Source organism: Lithobates pipiens, unplaced genomic scaffold (assembly GCF_037356315.1).
Source record: "Lithobates pipiens isolate NorthernLeopardFrog02 unplaced genomic scaffold, aLitPip1_a1.2 Scaffold_27, whole genome shotgun sequence".
Lineage (NCBI taxonomy): Eukaryota > Metazoa > Chordata > Amphibia > Anura > Ranidae > Lithobates > Lithobates pipiens.
Window position 1 is genome coordinate 98,681,814 of NW_027507788.1, and position 23,101 is coordinate 98,704,914.

The 23,101-nt window shown below is 43.8% G+C and overlaps 1 protein-coding gene across 1 annotated transcript in view; it reads right to left on the reverse strand.

The window, feature by feature from the left end:
* Positions 1 to 23,101, reverse strand: part of DBP (D-box binding PAR bZIP transcription factor) — a 66,982-nt gene that overhangs the window by 12,780 nt on the left and 31,101 nt on the right. The gene's annotated exons all lie outside the window — the stretch shown is intronic.

Sequence of the window (23,101 nt, forward strand, 5' to 3'; positions counted from 1 at the left end):
GAAAACACAGATGGTGGTATTTTCTTTCCTGCAGAGTTGAGCCTTGTTCACACGATCGGATTTTTGCCAGGGAATTGTGTGATGACAGACTGTTTGCCTAAAATTCGACCGTTAGTACGCTCCAGACAATTGTTGTTCAACTTTCCGCCAACAAATGTTGGATGGCAGGCTAGTAAATTTTCGTCAGACAACGGTCTGTTGTCAGATTTTCCTATTGTGTGTACACAAGTTCGTCACATAAAAGTCCAAAGTAAACACGCATGCTTGGAATCAATGCTCACCAAACGCGACATTAGCAGAAGGTGCCCAAAGGGTGGCACTCTAGAGCAGAAATTCCATGTAATACGTCCCTATGTTGTATGCAATACAAGTTCCTGGCACATGCCCTTCAGACAAAAGTCGGATTTTCCGACAACATGATCCGATCGCACCTTTTTCCATCGGAAAGTCAGACCGTGTGTACAGGGCATTAGTTTGGTTTGTTGAAATGTTGCTAGCAGCTTTTAAATGCGTTTTATGTAGAAATGAACGAAAATACATACAAAATCATAATCGCAATCCATATAAAATGAATCATGTAACATATGTATAAATATGCATTAGAACACAACATATCCCAATGAACCCAATGAAGAGGTGTGAATGCACTCATATTGGAGGGATTTCAGTGCTCCTAGGGATGCATGGATCCGGGACTTCTGCCCCTTTCTGCCAAGCTCTTTACTGGCTTCCCCTACCCCATTGTAAAAACCATCCTCAACATCGCCACCAGCTACTTTACCAATGTCATCTGCAGATATCGGCAAAACTGTCCTCTCTGCTCCCCCCCCCCCCCCCAGACCTCCTGCTCTTTAGCTCCTTTGTTACCTCCTCCCATGCTCGCTTCCAGGACTTCTCCAGAGCATCTCCCATCCTCTGGAACTCCCTACCCCAGCATGTAGGGTCAGCTCCTACCCTGTTCACCTTTAGGCGATCCTTGAAAACTCCCTTATTCAGGAACCCTATCCCACCTAAGAACTGTAATCAAGTCACCTCCATCAGATCATCCCCTGCAGCCATTACCTTTTGAACTACCCCCCTCCTTTTGTAAGCTTCATGAGCAGGGCCCTCCTATTCCTTCTGTATTGAACTGTATTGTAATTGTACTACCCCCTCTATACTGTAAAAAAAAGGGGGGGGGGAACTGTTGTTGCTATATAAATCCTGAATAATAATAACAGAGCACATTGGGGGTTATTTACGAAAGGCAAATCCACTTTGCACTGCAAGTGCACTTGGAAGTGCAGTCACTGTAGATCTGAGGGGGACGTGCAAGGAAAATAAACAGCATTTTAGCTTGCACATGATTGGATGACAAAATCAGCAGAGCTTCCCCTCATTCCAGATCCATCCCTCAGATTTACAGCAAGTACACTTGTAGTCCAAAATGGATTTGCCTTTCGTAAACAACCCACCCACAGTCCTCCCTAAAATCATGGTGTCTACTTTACAGTGACTTTGTTAAAGACATTCCCTGTTAAGGCTCACCAACACAAGAAAAACACATGCATAGCACTAGAGGACGGACATGATTTTTTACAACGTGTTGGGTAGCACTTCAGTGCACCTTTTGTTTCATCAAGTGGAAGACTGGAGAGCTTTCCTTATGACCCATTCACAACACAACACAGCACAGCACATGTGTATAACGGATGCACTCTGTGCCATGTTGTCAGACATTGCAGCGGTTCATCATTTTTTGAGCATTAAACCACAGGCCATGAGGCAAAGTTCCTTGTTCTTGCATTTGGCAATGGAGCCCAATGCTGCAGGAGTGAATGGGCCCTAACAGCCTGAGTGGCAACACGTTACAGCACACCACGATAAAATGCAGCAGTTTTTTTTTGTTTTGTTTTTTAAAGCACACACCAACAGATAGCATGTAGTGGCCTCACTGAAAAAACAAAAAAGGTTACTTTTTTACCTGACCTTACATTTTCCATGCTGCACAAAATCCCTGCTTAGGGTTGCCACTTTTTCCTCAAGTTCTTTAGCCACGCACAGTAAGGCTCGGTTCACACAGTACGCGGCACGACTTGCAGCGCCGCGACCTCAGCGGCGACTTGCAAAAAGATTTCTGTATAGAAGTCAATGCAAGTCGCCGCAAAAGTAGTACAGGAACCATTTTTCTAAGTCGGAGCGACTCGAGTCGCTCCTATTAGAACGGTTCCGTAGTACAGAACGGGGCGCTACTTGTCAGGCGGCGAAGTCGCCTGGACAAGTCACCCCTGTGTGAACCGAGCCTAATATATATTTTTGTTTTATTATACACTATAGGATTGTAACAGACCTGGGACACCTTTGGGCACACCAAAGAGAATAGTAATGTGGCACACATAATGCCCCTCCACCCCCTGGTCAAGCCCTGTTCCAAGCCAAATTCCTGTCTGAATAATGTGTCTGGGTTTTAGGTGGACTGAAACACAAAAAAGATTCAAAACCCAAATTATCCAGGTGAATCCCAGACAGGTGGCAACCCTATTCCTGCTGCGCTTTTCAGATTTTGCAGCAAGTCATATGGTACGATATATATAGTCCCAAGGATAGCCACTGTACACTATGTATGAGGTAAATTCCTGGGTGCCCATCCATACCAATCCAGAACCAGTACAGACACACTCATGGGTCTTGCAGCTGGGATGAATCAAAGTAATGGCATTTTAATGTCGACGGAGCTCAGTCCATCCTGAGAATGACAGACTAAGATCGGTCAAATGTTGACAATATAATGCTGTTGCTTTGATTTATCTCTGCTGCAAGGCCTGGAAGTGACACACACACACAATGTATTATACAGGATTTACACAGCACCAACAGTTTGCACAGCGCTTTACATCATGAGGGCAGAGAGTACAGTTACAATACAGGAGGGATCAGAGGGCCCTACTCAGAGCTTGCAATCCATATATATGAATCTAGCACACAGACTGATCTGAATAGGACTGTGTGCCTCCAGTACAGGGTCAAGGTCCACCCTCAGTGTGAAGCCTAGTCTGCACTCAGGTGCCCGGGACTGTGCGCACTAATCCGGTCTCGTGTCGCTGCACAGAAAAGGCGTCTGCAGCACCAAGCCCGGCCCTCCCGCCTCCCATCCTTGGCCTGGCACATGGCAGCTCCTGCAGCCGCTCCCCGTGAGTGGATTTCCCTGGCTGGCCATGCTCTATGGGAGGGAGGGATGGGTTTGCGGTGAGCATTGCACATGGAGCTGGAGTGTGAGGTGGCCCCAGGGAAGGGAATGAAAAGGAGGGTGCTAGAAATAAAAAATAAAAAAAAAAAAAGGAGGGAAGGGAGGGGACGAGAAGTGAGAGGACTTGTACAAAGGAAGCCGGCCGAGCGAGACTAATTGATGTGAAATCCTAAATTCCTGGGGGGGAAATGGGAGGGGGAGCCGGGGAGGATGGATGCAGGAGCAGATCTGCTGCCAACCTTCTGCAGAGCTTATGTGGGTAGATGTATGCCCACATAGGAATGCTATTTGCATCTAATATAAGATGCTGCTGAAAAAGGAAAACACATTTTATTATCTTACACAATTACACGCAGGGTCGGGTCTGAACAGGTTTTGGATGATAGGAACACTTGATTTCTCAAACTTTATTAGAGGTTGTGCCCGGTATATTATATTACCCTAAACAATATATCTTTCGTTATTCATATTTATTTCTATTTTTCTGTATAAATACTAACTGGAATTCAAATTTGTTTGTTAGCAGCCTAGAAAAGGGTATTTTTAATAGTATTATAATAAAATTTCATAGAAATTTTCATATAATCACACATATAGGTTGGACTTGATGGACTTGTGTCTTTTTGTAACCTCACCTACTATGTAACTATAATAAGGATGTCTAATTGAAAGCTGTGTGGAAATGAGATACCAGGGCGACATCACTATGGCGTGCCAAATGGCCCATTTTCCACAGCCCTTGTAAGGGGCTCAGTGAGCAATAAAGAGGGGCTTACCCTGCACTGTGTACATGGGAGGGTGGGTATAAGAGAAAGTGTTAGCTCAAAATGGGCAAAGCAGCAATGATGGGGCCCGCACGCATACAGGGGGGGGGGGGTAGGCATATGAAAAAGTGTTAGCTAGAAGCGAGCCATGCAGCAATGATTGGGCCCACATGCATACACACATTCTGCACCTATGTAGCTTCAGCATCACTAAACAAGGTTTCCTGCCTGATCACTGCATCTGTCACACAGGTAGGTGCCGTGGTCAGCCACGCTGTGCTCAGTGGTACTGAACCTGTATTTTTAACAGCATTGCAAAAGAGGCGTGACCGCTGCGCCTGCCTGTGTGACGGTTACGGAGGCCAGGCAGGGAGCTTAGCAATGCTGAGCCTTTTATTTTCTAAAGCAGGGGTCTCCAAACTTTCTAAACAAATGGTAAGTTTACTGTCCTTCAGACTTTAGGGGGGGCGAATGGTGGCTTTTGAGAGTAGAAATTGTCCCGTTGTCAGTGCAAGTAAATAGTGCATATCTGGCATTATGGGAAGCAATAGTGCCCCATTGTTGGGGTCAGCAGGAGCAATAGTGTCCCATTGTTGGGGTCAGTAACAGGATTTACGCTCCATTTTTGGTGTCAGTGGAAGGAAAAGAGCTCCATTGTTGGGTGTCAATGGGAGACATACTGCCCCGTTGTTGTCAGTAACCGGAATGAAGCCCTATTTTTGGGGTCAGTGGGAGAAATGGTGTCTTGCATCAGTGTGAGAAAGTGCACAAAAAGGACCGGATAAAAGCAAAGGGCCACATCCCACCCCCCAGCCACAGTTTGGAGACCACTGTTCTAAGGTATGGGCATTCCAGCCTCTATGCCTCGCCCACCCAAGTCTGACTACCCAAAGAATATAACACAAGTGTAGCAACTAAAGTGAAAAAAAAAGGATCAATAAAAATGATTGCATATCAAAAAAAAAAAAAAAAATAGAGAAATATAAAATCCAGAGTAAAAACACCAGTGATTAATCAAGGATCCTCTCCCTTAGACCCCTTTCACACTGGGGTGTTTTTCAGGCGCTTTAGCGTTAAAAAAAGCGCCTGTAAAGCGCTCGAAAGAAGCCTCATGTGCAGTCCCAATGTGAAAGCCCAAGTGCTTTAAGAGTCCTTTCACAATGTCAGCACCCGAAAAACGTTCGTAAAGCGCCGCTTAAACTAGCAGCACGTTACCAGCGTTTTTCAAGCGTTATTGGGGCGCTTTTAATCCCTGCTAGTGGCCAAATAAAGGGTTAAAAGCGCCTCCAAACGCTGCTGCCAATAGCGCTTTTCAGGCGCTTCCCATTGATTTCAATGGAAGGGGTGCTTTAGGAGCGTTGTATTCACCACTCCAAAAGCGCTGCAAAGAAGCTGTTTGCAGGACTTTTTTTTTTACGCCCTGCCAGCGCAGCGCCTCGGTGTGAAAGCACTCAGGCTTTTACATTGGGATTACAGTTGCGGCTGCTTTTTTTTTTAAAGCTAAAGCGCCTGAAAAATTTTCCAGTGTGAAAGGGATCCCAGTGTGAAAACACTCAGGCTTTTACATTGGGTTTGCAGTTGCAGCTTCTTTCAAGCGCTTTAACGCTAAAGCGCCTGAAAAATGCCCCAGTGTTAAAGGGGTCTTATAGAGATCACAATATATCAGTCCAAATAACACCTACTTCTCCCCTTAAACCACCACCGTGGGATATAGGGGCAAATGCGCTTACAAAATGAAGTGGATTCCCATACCTTGGGTATGGACTCAATCACGCTTTATATGCCTATGTTGTCCAAATCGGATAAAAAAAAAAAAAAAAAAAAAAAAAAAAAAAAAAGACACCTCGCCTCTGGGAATGGTCAAATAGACAGTATACCATCAAAACAAAAATCGGCTCACACGTGCAAGGCTAGAGCTGATTGCAGCTCAGCATCACTGACCACATCCATGCAAAAAAAATAAAAAAATAAAAATAAATAAAAACCACACATTTTAAAAATATAAAAACAATCCCACATCGTTAAAAAACTATAGAGCGCAATTTATTTAAAAAAAATTAAAAAAAACAAACACTCACATATGATGAAAGACAAAGCGCTTGTATAAAACGGTCATCCCGGGGTAACAAATAAAGTCCACTTCCTGGTTCGAAGAAAGATGACGTCACAAGCAAGGCTCTATGACTACTGCCTGAGGAAGCCGCATGTGCGACACAGCCCTTGCTACAAGTCTTTATCAGCAAATAAGCATGTATAGGCCTCTAGCACACTCGTGATCAGCTCTGCAATGTGTATGTGTGAGGAACACGCACTGTTAAAACTCTCCCACTGAGCTGCAGTGTCTGAGGAGGGGCGCGTGAGACACAAATAAAAGATTGGACTCAGTCAGGAAGGGTAAAGGAAGACATTTTGTTTAAATTACAAGTCTTCTGCATAAGCCATCATTGGATCTGGTGCGTGTTTAAACTGTTCTACAGGAGTCTTTGTTCTTTAACCTCTTTGCGTTGGCGGTGCCCATATATACGGCCTCTCGGCAGGTGTGCCTTAATGCCAAGAGGCTGCATATATATGCATAGCAGGATGTAAACAGAGCCTGCGCGCTCCCGGTTAGTTAACAGAAAGCTCCCAATTTCTACTTGTGATCGGAAACTTTCCGATCATGCGACCGCTACGACAGTTATTTACGGCGGCCACATAATCGGAAACTCCAACCTGCCTCTTGGCTTAAGAAACCTCTTACAGTGCCAGGAGGCGCTGGCATTAAGGGGTTAGAGCAGAATTCTCAGGAAAAAAAAGGGTTTTCCCCCCCCCCCCCATATGCAGGGGGGCTGTGGCCACACTGCATAGGTTAACTACTTGTTTTATTCTAGGGAAGAGGACAACAGAAATGTACTTACCTGACCCGCCAAGCCTCCCTGCACAAGACCGGTCTGACAATCCCGCACTCAAGCAGGTTTGAAAAACGGACTGTTCCTGACATCAGCACGTCCAGAGCATGCTCCATAAACAAGAACAGTCCACCGCTGGACCAAGAGAGGATCAGACGAGTACACACTGTTCATCCCTAGAAGAAAACTGAGCAGTTGACTCCTTCAGTATGGGCACAACCCCACTGCATGGGAAAGACATGTGCACAAGGATGTGCTTTAACAGCACCTTCCTGGTTCAGCAATTTAACTGTCATGTCTCCTACAGCCTCTCAGTGAGCGCTGGACCTACCCAGGATTCATTAAAGTGAATCCAGGAAACCGTAATGCTAAACCAGGAAGTAGTAGAGAGATCATACTGAAGAGCAGAGATGTCACTTGGCACCTATTTTCTCTTGGCGTCAGGAAAACTGGTCAGAAGTGATTCCTGTAGAGGAACGAAGCAGCAGACAGATATGACACCTTAGTGCACTTAATTGAGATAAGTACACACTATAGAGGGATGTGCCTTGTTCACATTTCATGTCTGAGGTTTACAACCACTTTAGGAACCCATTTCCTTTGTCAAAGTTTACAAAATCCACTGTCCTATATGAACTTTTCATATACAAAATTCACCACTTTCCAAACCTTAATAAAAATCTTCTCCATCCTGTCCACCAGAGATCTCATTGGGTGCTGCCAACTTGTCTCCTGCACAACACCTAGAAGGTGAATCCAGACTGGTCACCCACAACGTGCACATCAAGAACACCTCTGCGCTCTTCCTATGACATTTTTGTGCCATTGTTCTCTGCAGGGCATTCAGTACACATCAGTGGCCAGAAGAAATGGCTAGCAATGGAGGGGAGTGTTTAGTTGCCAACCTGACAAAAAATAAAATAAAAAATGACTCGGGGGGGGGTGTTCTCAACATATGAAGAATAAATCTATAATAATAGGCATCTCTAGATTTTATGTCAGTAGAATGAAGAGGTTCAATTTAAAGCAAGGTGGACAACAGGGTAACAATATGTTTTAGTTGCACTCCATATGGCTCTAGACCAAGAGGTAATCAACTTTATTAGCAACAGAACATGCAGGCCATTTTCAAAAGTCAACGCACATGTGATGCCAACACACCACTTTGAAGAGACAATACCACAATGCCCATTCAGAGCAAAGTGACAGTCTACCAATAGCCCGCACCACCCTTCAGCAAGCTAAAATAACCCATCTACACACCCTCGCCACTGCAGAAGTCCGCCAGGGTGGTGTTGGAGCGTACCCAGATGGATGACATCACTGTCTCATCACATTGGATCCAATGACTGGTTCTCTGGAATGGCACAGTCATGTGGATGAGAACATGTGCTCCCTCCATACCCAGGTAGGCTGGGCTATCAGCAGGCACACTGTTTCTTTAAATGAATGTGCTTTTATTCATGTGCATACAGACCATAGGGAAAAAAAAAAAAAAAAACAACATTTTGGAGCCACACGACTCCCTCAGCAAGTCTTATATGATCCTTGATACACGTTCATTAGGAGTCCTGCGTGGAAGGAAATCAGAAGCGTTGCTGCTGTGTGCTTATGACCTTTATGCGTGCAAATAAAAGCTGATTAATTTAAGATGGTGCGCTGGCGGCACATGTATCCTAACAAATTATTCTGTGTGTTGGGTTTAGGAGATCAGCTAATATGCATATTAACAGCCTCTCGGCTTAAGAAACTAAGGTTAAATTGTCAGTAGGTTATGTTCAGGGATCTAAAGAGCTTTTCCTTTGGAAACTACAGGACATTTTTGTTTAGACTGCAGTTCTTTAATGTCTTTGATGACATTGGATGCATACAGTGACAGCAGTTTCTAGGACTCAGCAAATTAATATTTAATGTGTTTGTTTGGTTCTTTCTGATCATGGTGCAAAATGAGCGCTGCATGAAGCATCCAATCAGATTCTTGCTTTCATTTACCATGGTGTACTAAACCATGTTAAAAAAAAAAAAAAAAAAAAAAAAAAAAAAATCATCTTATATTAAAATACTTCCACTATATACCTTTTTTGGTTGATCTGTATACCATGGTCACATGATAAACTGCAGGGTCTGCCTGAGTGCTGAGTGTTCAGGTAGAAGGAGATTTCCACTATAGCCTGTGTCCTCATGCTGTTATGGGAGGCAGATCATCCATCAAGATGTGACATCTCACCCACTGTTCTATTTTAGTTACTGGGCGAAGAAGGGGGGAAAGAAGGAAGAAGAAGGGGGGAAAGAAGGAAGAAGAAGGGGGGAAAGAAGGAAGAAGAAGGGGGGAAAGAAGGAAGAAGAAGGGGGGAAGAAGGAAGAAGAAGGGGGGAAAGAAGGAAGAAGAAGGGGGGAAAGAAGGAAGAAGAAGGGGGGAAAGAAGGAAGAAGAAGGGGGGAAAGAAGGAAGAAGAAGGGGGGAAAGAAGGAAGAAGAAGGGGGAGAAGAGGGGGACTGGTCTGTCATTTAGGATCTGTATACACACCCATATGTGTGATATCAATATCATGTGACCTGGCTAGCTCTGATCAACGAGGAAATGTTCTCTCCAGTAATAGAGACCAAACTGAGCAAGTGCAGCAGTACTACCCTCAGGCCGGGTTCACACCTATGCAAATTTCTCCACATCCAATTTGCATAGCAGGAGAATGCGACTGGCTCCCTATGGAGTCAGTTCACATATCTCCGTTGGCTGTGGAGCACACTGCACAAGAACGCTATGCGTCTTTGGCTCCATTTCAGGGCCGAATTCCACCCCGATTCGTCCCCGAAACAGGGAACGGGGGATGCACAGCGCTCCTGTGCGATCCACAGCAGATTAGTGTGAACCCAGCCTTATGCCAGCCATACATGGTTCGAATTTCAAAAGAATTTCTTTCGAAAATTGTATCTAAGAATTTTCGGACGAATTTCGCACCATTAATGGGTTGCAGCAACAGACGATTTTTGTGCAGAAATCAAATTTGAGGAATCGGACATGTTGGAAATTTTTTGAAAACAAATGATTTTTAAAGAAATGTAGTAAGAAAAGATAATTTACAGAGAGAAATGAAGATTCCCGGCCACGAAAATTATTTTCTGTAGCAACATGAGGTGAAATTGAAGTCTTGGTCGGCGGAATTTCGAAAATCAGTGGCATCATTGTATCACAAAAAAAATAAAAAATAAATAAATAAAAACAACTAACTTTCTGATTTTGAAGAGAAAATTTGTTCAAAATTCGATCATGTATGGCCTGCATTAGTGTGTCTTATCCGGCCTTTCCAAGGCTGACCCTGTAGGAGGGGGGAGGATCTGTCCATACAGGATTAAAGAGCTTTTTTTTTTTTAACACAATACAGAGGATTAACCCCTTAAGTTCCACCGTGAATATAACAAGCATGCTATTCTGCATATACACTCAGATTTTATGGTTGTGGGTTTAGTAACACTTTAAAAAGGGAGAGTTTCAAGTCCCTTTAAATGATATACAAGTATATGGGTTAAAAGTTGGGGTTTACAGGAGTCTGCCCCATTCCCTGAAATGATGTGTGGGGACATCCAATGTACTCTTATGAGGAAATACTAAGAATAAAATTGGTTGTGCTGTAACAGATTTAAGGGAAAAGGTTTAAAGCGGAACTAAAGACCCCACGTCTGTTCTGCAATAAAAGAAACCTACCTGCCTGCTCGCAGTCTGCTTTGGAATGTACACTGAGCTGTGCAGGTGCAGCTCAGTTTTTATTCCAGTACAGCGCCTGTGTCAGGATGGCTGCACTCCTGCACAAGAATGGTGCCATCCCACGCTTAACCATTGGGTTTTACCGCCCCCCCCAACTGCTAGAGTGAATGAGCCATTACAGCACTCTTATTCCATGTACACATGATCGGAATTCTCACCGGAAGAAGCTCTGATTGTTTTCCCGACAGAAGTCCGCTCAAGCTGTCTTGCCTACACACAGTCACACCAAATTCCGATAGTTTAGAACGCGGTGACGTACAATGGGACTAGAAAAAGGAAGTTCATTCCCCAGTAGCCAATAGCTTCTGTCTTGTAGTTGAATCTGAGTATGTGTGATTTTTGGCGTGTCGGAATTGCATACACATGATCAGAATTTCCGATCAGGAAAATCGAGACCATGTTATCAATTTTTGGCTGGCGGAAATTTGGACAGCTAAATTTCAATGGAAGCTCTCAACGGTCTTTTTCTGATCGGAATTCCGATCGTGTGTACGCGGCATAACACTGATTTCAGCACAATATACTGTACACATTCACGTTATCCTGTATAGTCCTAAAGTGTTCTTTCTGCAGGGATACACAAATCAAAGTAGGCGACTTTGAATCATTTTCTTCTACATGTGCAGGGCCTGAAACAGCTGCATACACTGCTATGACTAAAGTTCTTGATCCTGCTGAAAATGCACCCTTTCAAAACCAGAACTATCACAAAGCTAGACAAGTTCAATGACAATACAAAGGGCAGCTGTATAATAATTCACATGACTGTACTCCCTCAAACAAGGGAAGCGTCACACGTGTCTGATACGACACATCCATTATTCCATATATGCTGCAATGCAATGAAGCAGTGTACAACAGGGCTTATAGATCGAGCGGATGCCGAATAGCAAACAGGCAGAATGTCATACTGAATAAGGCAAGTATAGCATGGCATATGGAATGGGGTGGTGCTGAATAGGGAATGTAGAGCATGGCATACAGAATGAGGCTTTGTGGAGTAGGGAATGTACAGTACAGCATGGCATATGGAATGAGGCTTTGTAGAGTAGGGAATGTAGAGCATGGCATACAGAATGAGGCTTTATGGAGTAGGGAATGTAGAGCATGGCATACGGAATGAGGCTTTATGGAGTAGGGAATGTAGAGCATGGCATACGGAATTAGGCTTTATGGAGTAGGGAATGTAGAGCATGGCATACGGAATGAGGCTTTATGAAGTAGGATATGTAGCACACAGTATACGGAATGAGGTTTTGTGTAGTAGGGAATATAGTGCATGGCATAGGGAATGAGGCTTTGTGGAGTAGGGAATATAGTGCATGGCATACGGAATGAGGTACTGTGGTGCAGGGAATATAGTGCATGGCATACGGAATGAGGCACTGTGGTGCAGGGAATATAGTGCATGGCATATGGAATGAGGCTTTGTGGAGTAGGGAATGTACAGCATGGCATACTGAATGAGGTAATGCACAACAGTGAATGTACATCATGGAATATGGAAGGATTTGGTGTGCATTAAGAAACAAATGATAAATTGAATAAGGTGGTACAGAATAGGCAGTTTGCAGCATGACAAACAGAATGAAGCGGTGTGGAAAAAAAGAACGTACAGCAGGATATATGGGTTGAAGTAGTTCAAATTAGGGACTTTGCAGCATTGCATATGGAATGAAACAATGCAATTAGAGAATGTAGGACATGGCATACAGAATGCGGAGGTGCAGAATAGGTTATGTACAGCCTAGCATGCAGAACAGGAAATGTAGAGCATGTCACAAAGAATGAGGTGGGACACAATAGGGAAATGTACAGCAGAGTGACAGTTCACAGTAGTTACAAAATATATGACAAAATTGGCTAAGCAGTGTTGGCGCTTAGGGCCCTTTCACACTGGCATTTTTAACGGCACTTTACAGTCAGATTTGCGGCGCTATTTGCCCACTAGCAGGGCAGTTTTACCCCCCCACTAGTGGGCGGGAAAGGGATAAAAACCACCGCAAAGTGCCTTTGCAGAGACGCTTTGCTGGCAGTATAGCCGCGCTGCCCCATTGATTTCAATGGGTAGGAGTGGTGAAGGAGCAATGTATACACCGCTGCTTCACTGCTTCAAAGATGCTGCTAGCAGGACTTTTACCGTCCTACTAGTGCACTACTCCAGAGTGAAAGCCCTCTGGGCTGTCACATTGGAGAGACAGCAGCGGCTGTTTCAGGACGGTTTTCAGGAGCTATTTTTAGCGTTGCATCGCCTGCAAAATGACCCAGTGCGAAAGGGGTCTTGGGCTCACCAGCATACAAATCTCCATCAGCAGAGGATCCACTGTAACAACTCACCTACAAACAAAGCCAGGCAAAGGAAGTCTGCTGCGCTCTGCATTAGATCATCTCATCAGTCAGAGCTCCAGAGGAAGTAGTGTAAGGTTGGCCATAAATGCAAAAATAAAATTTCCCCCCCAACACCGTCCGTGTGGGAATCCCTCCCATGGTGCTACTGTATTCTCTCGGCATGGGAGCACGGTGAGCCAACCTTGCCGAGGGGGAACACAATCATTATTGCTAGCAGTTATAGCATGAAAAAAATCCAACATGCTCTTCATATCCAAATGGTTCAATGAATTGGCTTGGGTTCAGCCTGCCCAAAGATGGTTCAAATCTCGGCCGGTCCCTGCTGAACCGGCTGAGGTTTTAACCAACTATGGCTCGCTTAAAGTGGAAGTCAACCCTCCTATCGTTTTCTGCCAAGGCTGGCCATCTTGGCCTCTGTTTAATCTTCATCTGCCATGATGCTACACATGTGACAGTTATGACCAGCCATTGGATGGCTTGGCACTTTGAGAGCACAACCAATGCGACAGTTACATTCCTGGCATGTTTTTAGAAACTGTTAAATCTATAGGTTTACTTTCGCTTTAAGACAACGTCCGCCGACTTTTATGTTTATAAGTGACAGTGACAAGTGGATAAACTGTCAGTGTGTCCTGCGACAACATAGGTCTGGATGTGGCTGGACAGCCCAATTCACCAGCTTATAGGCAGAACGGGCAGGCAAGGATCTCCCTAACTCAGGCCCTATAGCAGCTGCGTGGGCTGCTGTGGTGGCAGTTTTACCAGTGGTCCTGTGTACCTTGCTCCAAGGCTTACAATTTAAGTTAAAACCTTACTAATGGTAAAGAATTGAACACCAGTAGTGCCCTTCTCTATACATCTAGAATAAAAAAAGCTTTTTTTTTTTTTTTTTTTTTTTTTTAAGAAAAGGGGGGGGGGGGGGTGTTTGAGGACTATACCATGTTTTTTGAAACATCTTATAATAATTTGTATTTAAACAATTGCTTAGTTACATCTGCAGTATACATTTTCATTACCTAACATATCTGCAACTAAACAGAGGTGGATATTACAAAGTAGCTTTGGGATAGAAGACAGATTTAATATTTTCTGGAGACAAGGAAGCAGAGAAACAGCCTGTCTGGCTGAACTCTCAGCAAGGTCCCTTCAGGGGTTCTCAAAAATCCTTTGTATTATACAGAGCTTTGCAGAGCACAGAGATTCATTCCTATCATATGCTGTCCTTAAATGTTTTCATTCTTATGTCCTGAGCAGTGGTGGGATCCCATAGTGCCAAGGCTATAGTAGTGTCAGATGGTTGGGGGGGACAGGTGTCGCTATTATGACATGTAGGGACTAGAATATATTCTAAGAAGCAGCGGGGTACCCAACAATGATTTGTTCAAATGCCAAGCTTGGCGTTTGGCAAATCTGTTCCCATCTTACATTGTGCAGTTTAGAGCTGCATGATTAATTGTTAAAAAAAAAATTAAAAATCTTGATCTCGATTAAACCCCTCTCACGATCTTAAAGTGTTACTAAACCCACAACAGTAAGATCAGTCTGTATATGCAGCATGGCATGCTTGTTATATTCACGGTGGAACTTCAGGGGATTAATCCTCTGCATTGTGTAAAAAAGCAGTTTTATCCTGTATACATAGATCCCTCCCTCCCGCACAGTCCCTCTGTGGAAACCAGCCAACATAGGCAGAGTAGCCATCCTGCACATGCTCAGTTGTGTCTTTTATGCTGGAGAGAACAGTTCTCAGAGATAGCCAGGTCACATGATATTGACATCACACATGTGGGCGTGTACACAGGCTGAGGTGAAAATCTCCTCCATCCTGAACGCTCAGCACTGAAGAAACTGTGCAGTCTATGATGTAACTGTGGTATACAGATCATCCAAAAAGGTATATAGTGGCAGTCTTTTAATGTAAACAGATTTATAAGCTGTGGGCACTGTGGGGGGGGGGGGGGGGGGATGAACCATTTTCATATTACTGGGTTTTGTAACACTTTAACCCGCCATTTCCACGATTCATGTAACAAGCACAAAGAAGCAGCAGCCTGCAAAGTTTATCACAACATTGATCAGCTCAGAGATAAGAAAAAAAAAAACACACACACACACACACACACACACACACACACACACACACACACACACACACACACACACACACCATTGTATCATTTGGTTCTTTTAGATCAGTGGTTTCCAAACTGTGGCCTGGGGGCCAAATGCGGCAATTTGCTTGCCTCTATCCAGCCCTTGGGACATTATTCCTCCAAATTACACCATTGATGAGGTTCCTTTCTTCCCACTGACACCATTAATGGGGCACTCTTCTCACTGACAGCATCGATGGGGCACTCTTCCTCCTGCGAAAACGAATGATGGACACTATTCCTCCCACTGGCAGAGTCAAGGAGGCACTATTCCTCCCACTGATACCAACCATGGGGCACTATTCATCCACCTAAACTCACTGGGGCACGATTCCTTCTGTGGAAACCAATGATGGGTCACCGTTTACACCCACTGATGCCAGGACATTTCCTCCTGACATTAGCAACAGTCCAGCCCCCCTAAAACCTGAAAGATAGTAAACTTTTGGTTCAAAAGGTTTGGAGCCCCCTGTTTTAGATCAAAGGAATGAACTTCGGTCTGCAAAAGAGGTCGGCTTAACCACTTTAAGACTAAGCCCTATTCTGACACTTGTTGCTTACAAGTTAAAAATCACAATTTGTAGCTAGAAAATTACTTTGAACCCTAGAGAATAAAATGGCGATTGTTGCAATATTTTATGCCACACTGTATTTGTGCAGCGGTCACTCAATTGCAATTTATTGTGAAAAAATACACTTAAAAAGGAATTAAAAATCAAAAAAAAAAACAAACAAAAAAAACTAAAAAAACAGTAAAAGGTTTTGTATAATGTGAAAAATGATGTTATGCAAAGAATCATGAACTTTATTCTGAGCAAAATCAAAATTGGAATTCTCATTTTATCCAGAGTCGTTCAGCTCCAGTGCAGTGAATGGTTGTTGGATTGCTGAGCCATGCAGTAACTGAAAAGCCGCAACTTCTGCAAGTTCTCACTTTCAAAATGATCACTATGTGAGGGTCAGCAAACAGGCAATGGAGACACAACCCTTAGTACCACAGTGACACATCTGATGGGTCAGTAGAAAACCCAAACCCAGGAAAAAAAAAAAAAAAAAAAAAAAAAAAAGGGGGGGGGGGGATATCAAACTACCACTAAATGCCCAAAAACCTTGTCCATTATATGCTGAATGGAGTAAGCAAAAGCAGATGTTAGCAGCTATACTTCAAAAATGCAGCAAGTGGCACCTCACTAACTGCCTCAGAACAAGCAATGTCTCACCCGCTGCCATGTCACATTCCTTTATCATACATTGTGCAGTGAATAGTTGTTGGATTACTGAGCCATGCATTACCTGAACAGCCACACCTTATGTGTAATTACCTCGACTAGGAGTTCACATTATCACTACGATAAGAACTATCATTGGAAAAGCACAAGTGGTGTGACCCTTGGAGTGGAGTTACATTTATTGCAATAACTTTCACTTGACCACCAGCGTTCATCTGCCTTCCCCACTTCCCATTTTATAGAAGTCCTAACATGCCAAGCTCATCCCTCCATGACTTACAATAAGTCAACATGTGATTTAATCTGTCAGCAACCACGCCAAACAAAAAAAAAGGCTTGGGTAGAGTTTGCCAACTATAAAGAATTATGCAATTAGCATTTAATACACATTAGGTTTACAAAAGGTTGTCACATGACTTTTCTTGTAGATGCATATAAAATCAGGGAAAACGTGCAGCAACAACCTCATGACACAAACCAAAAGACATAGTCAGAAGATTGTACGGGAGAAAGATTCAACATGTCCACTGACAGAATCCCATCTTCTATGGGGACCTGCCAATGGAACCTTTTTGTACATTGCCTAGGACAGTGATAGCGAACCTTGGCACTAGGGGTGCAATGGATCAAAAAACTCCCGAGGAACGATCCGATCCGTATTAGTCACGGATCGGATCATTTCGAATTTGCAAAAACCTGTGAAAATTCCACCACCATATAGTCCCCACTGAAATATCCACAATCTCCCCCACTGTAATATTGGCTGAGCATGGCTGGGTATGGCTGAGTATGGCTGAGCATGGCTGGGTATGGCAGAGTATTACAGAGTATGGCTGGGTATGGCAGAGCATTGGCTGGGTAAGGCAGAGTATTGGGGGGTGGCTGCGACTGAACTTGTCACAGAGCAGCGCTGTGGGCACTACAGATGCAGCCCACAGCGCTGCTTCCATTCGATCTCTCCCCTCCACTGTACAGATCTGTACACAGAGGGGTGAGAGGAAGCAGAGTCATGACAATGCTGGTTTGTTTACAAGTGATCGCTCTGTCATTTGACGGAGCGATCACATTGGGTGTAGAAAGATGGCCACCGCTTTCGGAGCTAGGCGTGTGCCAATCCGAGCAGGGTGACCCGTTCGGATCAGTGATGATCCGTTGCACCCCTACTTGGCACCCCAGATGTTTTGGAACTACATTTCCCATGATGCGCCACTACACTACAGAGTGCATGAGCATCATGAGAAATGTACTTCCAAAACATCTGTAGTGCCAAGGTTTGCCACCAATGGCCTAGGACATCCAAAATGACCTGCACAGTTTTTGTGTGGGGTTAGCCTGGGTTAGTATAGATAATTATTTGGGGACAAGGGGCATGAAAAGGTACTGGAGCATTTTTTTTACTTTAATGCGGAGAAAGCATTAATGAATAATACACTCCGAGCTGCCGGCTTTCATGTTATTGGTAACATTTAATGACTATCCTTTACAAACATGTCATACTTACCTCCACTGTGCAGCTCATTTTGCACAGAGTGGCCCCGAACATCCTCTTTTGGGTCCCTCTTCGGCTCCTCCCACACCATATAACCCCCTAGGAGAAGAACTGTCTTGAGGGGGTTACCGAGTATAGCATTTGCGTCCAAAGACACGAATGCTGGACTCTGCCCTGCCCCCCCGGCGCCCGTATCATTGGATTTGATTCACAGCAGCGGGAGCCAATGGCTGCGCTGCTATCAATCTAGCCAATCAAGAGCTGGGACCCTGTGGAGAGAGGGACAGCGCGTCGCCGCCGAAGAGATGAAGGGGCTCAGGTAAGTAAAAAACGGGGGGTGGGGTGGGCATGAAGGTGAAAAAAACAGGACAACCCCTTTAAAACAAATTTTAATTTTAATTTTAAAAAAATCTGAATTTTTGTAATCTTAAAAACAAATGCTTTGCAATCAATATTGCATGAAATACGAATAAAGCACATCCCTCTATAATGTGTACTTGCCTCAGTTAAAAGCACCAAGTGTAATTTCTGTCTATTGCTTCATTCCTCTGCTATCAGCGGAAGTCACTTCTGACAACTTTTCCTGACACCAAAATCAAAAATGTCCCTTCCCTCCAATCGCTCGCAGACAACACAGTGGTATATTTATCAAGCAGGACATATATGTGTCCAGCAATCGTTTGTTGATCAAATTGTTCTCCACATTATAAAGTGCGTTCATTGCTTGTGCACTTGCCAGATCGAGTCACCGCACATCTGGATTTTACATTCACGTATCGTCAGCATAAGCCGACTTAGGAATTTCACGAATGGTACAAGAAGCTTCGTCCAATCTGCTCCAAACATTCACCATTAGCAGTTAGTGAATGATTGATATAAAACCCAACCCTGGGAAAGCAAAAAGCCTTTGTAGTGGGGCTGTGCCTGTACTGCAAGTGTCAAAGTGGTATTAATTCCAAAGCAAACATACTGCAGCTCACCATTTCTTAGATATGGTGGCTATAGCAGTTTACTTTTTTAGGCTTTTATTTTCATCTGGTGATCTGGCCAGTAAGTCTTTTTCAAAAGAACAAGCTGCCCTGCAGATGTATCAGTTAAAGAAATGAGACAAGCCATTTCACACTGACAGGGGTGCATAAAATTGATTATTTTCCCAGGCAGGTCGTTTTTATTTTCACAAAACATTTATGCAAAAAAAAAAAAAAAAAGTGGTGGTATAACTGCTAAACTTGGCTTCAATTTGTTATTGTATTTAAATCTGCTAGTCCATTTAACACTTCCACTGTCCCCTCATCTGACAATGCTGCTGTCCAAATGTTCTCCTTCATCCAGAGTGGAGGCACTCCAGTACAGGATGTGTGTTACTGGCCAGGTCACCAGGTGAAAAAAAAGAAGGGGAAAAAAAAAAAGAGGCTTAAGAAATGAAAAAGTAACGCAGCCACCACATCTAATGATTGGATGATTGTGGAGTTGCAATATATTGGTTTTGGGTTTAATGCAACTTTAACTGCTCACTTCTGTCCCAGGAAAAGCACTATTACCTGATCTTCCATTGCCCCAGTAGATGGTGCTCCCCTATAACTCTGGCAGTAGGCTGTTCATTGGGGTCTTCATGTCCAACGCCGGTCTATGGCCCTTACATTGGTCTAGAAGATGTCAGAGGATCCTTGAGTGTCTTCTACAGTGATTTCCCAGCTTTTAGAGGGATCCCACAGTTTTGGTATATACATAACAATTCAAGCTGGGCAGCGCAGTGGCTAAGTGGTTAGCACTTCTACCTAGTAGCACTAGGGTCGCCGGTTCAAATCCCAACCACGGCACTACCTGCCTGTGTGGGTTTCCTTCCAAAGACTTGCTGGTAGGTTAATTGACCCTAATATACAGTATGTATGAATGAGAGTTAAGGCTTAGATTGTAAGCGCCTTGAGGGCAGGAACTGTTGTGAAAGTACAAAATAAAAAATATATATGTGAAGCGCTGCATAAAATGACAGCAATATATAAATACATGTAAATAAAAATAAATAAGCTGGGCCACTGTGACTATGTAAAAAAAAAAAATAATAAAAAACACCCCATACCTGAATCACCATTGACTCCTATGAAGGATCTGTGTTGCTTGCTACTGTTGGCTTACAGCCGCATACAATCACTGCCCTGCAAATCTGCTTAGTGGAGTTTGTTTTTGCTTTTTTAGGCTCATGCACACTAGCATCTTTTTAGGCATAGCAGGAGAAAGTGACCGGCTCTCTGCACAAAAATGCTCTGCATCTTTAGCTCAGTTTCAGGGCCGAATGCAGGCAAAGATATATCCTCGATTCGTCCCTTACCGGAGACTGGGGACACAGCGTTTCTGTGCGATCTGCAGCCAGTTCCAGTGTTCCAGTGTGAACCCAGCCTGAAGCTCCTAGAAGCGGTTATTAGCATTTTGTTTCTCAGCTCCTGTCCTCAGGACCCCCTAACAGGCCAGATTTTAAGTATTACCTTGGGGAGATGTAGACTAGAATACTGCAATCACTGAGCAGCAAATTAGATCCCCTGTGTTGAGTTGAGAACCACTGTCCTAGAAGCCAATTAGTGTTATCCTATGTGTCCATGCACACTACTTTAGGCTATTAGGCCCCTTTCACACTGGGGCAGTGCAGCCATCAGCAGTAAAGCACCACTAGTTTTAGCGAGGCGCTTTACCGTCGTTTTAGCGGTGGTCTGCGGCCGCTAGTGGGGTGGTTTTAACACCCGCTAGCGGCCGAAAAAGGGTTAAAACCGCCTTCAAAGCGCTGCTGCATATAGCCGCGCTGTCCCATTGATTTCAATGGGTAGGAACGGTGAATACACCGCTCCAGAGATGCGGCTAGCAGGACTTTTTTCACCATCCTGCTTATCGCACAGCTCCAGTGTGAAAGCCCCTCATGCTTTCACACTGGAGTGAAAGGGGCCGTTTTTTTTCAAGAGCTACATAGGCGCTATTTTTAGCGCTGTAGCACCTGAAAAACGCCCCAGTGTGAAAGGGGCCTTAGCGTTTTTTGAGCTTCAGCATCTAGGAGCAGAAAATAATAAATTAGTTTTTATAATTTACTGGAGATTTTTCCCCAGCAGAAACGCTCCTAAATGCTACCAATAGCGGGTATTTTTTTTTAGCTTTTTCCTCTTTACTGCAAGGATGCCCATAAAATGCTAATGCTACTAAAACGCTGCTACAAAAAGCTTTTACCAGCGTTTTTTCATCCAGTGATTTTTCCAGCGTTTTTATTTTACTTAAAAACACACACTAGTGTGCATGGAGCCCAAGTGTCGGTTCGCACTGAGGCAGCACGACTGCCTCAGGCGACCTGAACGCGACCACTGCCGCGACTTGCAAAAACGACTTCTCTATAGAAGTCAATACAAGCCGCCTCAAGTCGCCCCCAAAGTCGTACAGGAACCTTTTTCTAAGTCGGAGCGACTTGTGTCGCTGCGATTAGAATGGTTCCATTGTACAGAATGGGATGCGGCTAAGTCACCAGTGTGAACTGACCCTAAAAGAAAATCCGTTAAATACATTATATCCCGCTATAAAAACTGGGCTTCTCCAAATAGGTTTATTATAATACTTTAAAAAGCTTTTTCTACTAGTGCTGGTATTGTATGTGGATAATAGCTTGTTAGATCTGACAGTAAACTAACGAGCCATATAAATGTATCCGCGTGCCCTCCCCACCAATGTCCCCTGTATAACCCATGTTCTCCACTTCCTCTTGTTTGGTAAAGCTGGCTAATTTCTTGTGTGTTTGTTGCTAAGCTTCAACCCAGAGGAGAGTGTTGCTGAAGGACTTAAATTTCAAGTAATCCCTTGTACAAACTGAGCAGTAACTGAGTGATTTCACCTCCCAAGACCTCATTGGTTATACAAATCATACATGGTGATGATGATCTAGCCTAGCATTTTATTCATCAGTCCAGCAGGGACCTTCAATTAAAAAAAAAAAAAAGAAAAAAGGAGCAATAAATCAACATCACATTTGGCCGTGCGCCTATATAGAGCCATCATTTCCCATAGAGCGTTAGTGGGACAGTTTGTAAACACTTGCGTCCCATGAAACTGGAGTACACAGAAACTGGTGCAGCTGTGTGTAGTAACCAATCAGCTTCTAGGTTTTAACCTTGGTTCCTATTGATGCAATGTGACATGTTAAATTGCATGCCAAAAATCGACGACGATTACCGGCAATGGCATTGCCTGAATCGGTGCGACACCACATTTGTGACGCTGCACCAATTCCCAAAAGTAGTTTCTGTAATACTTTTGGTGACTTTGCGTACGATTTCAATAGACATTTGTGCGGGAACCCGCACAGATGTTTGATATCACCCCCGAAGTTGGACTGACATGCGGGAATGAAATGGTGAACTAATAATTTCAAATCCGCTGTCAGTGTGAACCTGGGCTTCTAGTCTAATGGCCCGTACTCACCATCCAAATATTGTGCAAAGAATCGTACGATTTTCGGGTCGTGTGTACACCATCTTTGGGAGCCGATCATGACAGTTCATCCGATATTAGATCGGACAAGCACAAAAATTTTCCTCGTACGATACCAGATTGTACAATTTTCGTTTAGTCAGTACAGTTGTCGTACAAAAATACAATACAAATACATTACAACACATGACATCACTTCCGATTTTTTTTTTTCTGTTGTATGAAAATTTTCGTGACTTTATTTACCTATTCAATTTCTACCTGCGACTATTAAGCGAAAAAGGTCATACGATCGGTCGTACAATATTTGGATTGTGTGTACGGGCCAAAAGCTTAGTTGAACATAAGTTAGATTGGTTGCTATGCACAGCTGCACCAGATTCGGAGTGCTCCAGTTTTAGTAAATCCCCCAATTATGTTCTGTTTAAACATGAATCATGGTAGAGTCACCAAGTATTGTAGATGGTTTGTCTACTATGTCAATAGCCCAGAAATCTGATATTACTTCCCGGTGACAGTGGTCACACCAGACAGGAAGCGAGGGACAATCTCCACCCACACAAAAATCAAAATGCTTCTTTTAGACTCCATTCACACAGGGGCAACACGACTTCCAGCGCGACTTTTGGAGGAAACTTGGACACGACTTGAGTATGAATAACAGCGCAACTTGGAGTGACTTACAACACGACTTTAAGTCGTCCCAGGCCAGGCGACTTTGGCCGTGACCAATCAGAGAATAATCAGCTATAGAGGGGTAACTCCACACCAAATTTTAATTAA